This window comes from Elgaria multicarinata, chromosome 11 (assembly GCF_023053635.1).
Source record: "Elgaria multicarinata webbii isolate HBS135686 ecotype San Diego chromosome 11, rElgMul1.1.pri, whole genome shotgun sequence".
NCBI lineage: Eukaryota > Metazoa > Chordata > Lepidosauria > Squamata > Anguidae > Elgaria > Elgaria multicarinata.
Genome location: NC_086181.1, coordinates 29,056,151 through 29,058,395, shown reverse-complemented (window position 1 = coordinate 29,058,395; position 2,245 = coordinate 29,056,151).

Genomic DNA, 2,245 nt, shown 5'->3' with positions numbered 1-2,245 from the left:
AATGGAATCTGTGCAAGGAAAAATCGACGAAGCACTGTGTCTTGCACTACTTACAGATGGATGGACAAATGTGAGAGGAGTTATAAATGTTGTGATAACAACACCTCAATCAGTTTTTTACAGAAGCATTGAAACAGGAGAGAACAGACATACTGCAGAGTATATCAGTTGTAAAATATGTGAAGTTATACAGAAAATTGGGAGCGGTAAAGTATTTGCTTTGCTGACTGACAATGCCAGTAATATAAAAGCAGCATGGGAGAACATACTGGATAAATATCCACATATTACTGCAATAGGATGTGCATCTCATGGGCTAAACTTGCTTCTTAATGATATTATGAAACTGGACACCCTTCAAAGGACCTATAGACGAGCAAAAGAAGTTATAAAACATGTAAACACTACTCATATTGTAGCTGCAGTTTTCAAGAAGCAGCAAGTAGAAAAATATGCAAAGAATAAAATAGTGACACTGAAGCTCTGTAGTAAATCTCGATGGGGTGGAGTGGTGATCTCCTTTGAAAGTTTATTAAGAAACAAAGAAGCTCTTCAAGAAACAGTAATAGTTGAGGATCTTAAAGTACCCAGGAGTGTAAGAGACACTGTACTTGATGAGGATGTCTTCTGGGTTCAGCTGCAGAATTCCTTAAAGGTTCTAAAGCCAATTTCTTCAGCAATCACTGCATCTGAATCAGACGGTGGACTTTTGTCAGAAATTCCTTACCAAATGGCCAAGATAAAAACAACTGTTTTTGAGAATCTCAGTGTTTCTCCACTTACAACTATAGAAGAAAGTAAAGTGAAAGATTTTATTAAAAAAGGGGAAGAATTTTGTTGCCATCCAATTCATGCCGCAGCAAATCTGTTGGATCCAAGATTCAAAGGCGGAAATATAAGTGATGATAGCACTGCTACTGCATTTGACTGGATTGCAAAACAAGCATCACACTTAGGACTTGATGTTGGAAAGGTACTTTCAAATGTTACAGAATACAGAACATCTTCAGGGATTTGGTCCAGTGGACTGCAGTCTGGGATTCTGCCAAACATATCCCTCCTGCAACATGGTGGCAAGGTCTTTGCACAACACAGCCTCTGACTCCTCTTGCTTCTCGCCTTCTTCAGATTCCTCCAACTTCTGCAGTGTGTGAAAGAATCTGGTCTATGTTTGGAAACACTCACACCAAATCAAGAAATAAACTGACATGTGAAAGGGTGGAGAAGCTTGTTTCAATCCGGGCAAACCTTGTTTTTAGAAGTCTGTGATAACTATGATGATGACAAACATAACGAAGCAGAAGCAGAGACTAAAACTGATAGTGATAGCTATAACTCAGAAAATGAGTCTGATTTAATTTCATGCCTATTCATTGAATCTTGGTCCCCCCTTCCCGTCCCCTTAATTATTTTTATGGGAACGGGTGCTTGATGTCTGCTTGATACTGTGGAGGACTTGTGGAAACATAATTTTCTTTGTTACTAATGTTGATGGTTTCTTCTGGTTTTTTTTTAAATTGTTTTTGTCCAAAAAGGTTCCTTACAGTTCAGGAGCTTGCAGCTCCATTTGTTACAAATAAAAAGTAAAAAATTTAAGAAGTAAATTCAGTTTGTAATAATTGTTTGAACACGCTGTATTTTTAATATACCAAATGTGATAATTTTATGCCAAACCAACTGTACATAATTACATTTTATGTTCCTAAAGTAACAAAGTGACTTTCAAACTGTAAAAAGTGCTAATTTTGCATTTTTTTTCAATCTTTCCAAAAATTTCTATTTCCCCCAAAAACCCACTGGGGAATTTTTTTCTTCATGGCTTCAAAATATCTGGAAATTTTACATCTCTACTCTTCTCAATGGTAGGACCAGGCCTGCACAGCCTGTTCCATGTGTAAGAGGAAGGAAAGACATGTACTTTCTTTCAGAACATGATTGGGTATTGTAAACTTTTAGTATCTTTTATTACAAAATGCATTTCAAAGCACACTAGAGTTTGGGCCCCCTGCTCCCACCTATTTCCCCCTCCTGGCAGGAGAAAACAAGAAGAGCCTCATACTCATAAACATAAGTTGTGGCTAAATTCACCCAGTAAACATGCTGTTTCCAGGGCTGGTGATCATCTGATTCAATTGCTGTTCTTTACTTTAGCTGGTAGGCTACCATTTTGCACTTTACATTTTTTATGCTGAGATGATTCTGTATATTTTCATTTGAATATTTTGTTTGTATTTGGTAATAGAGT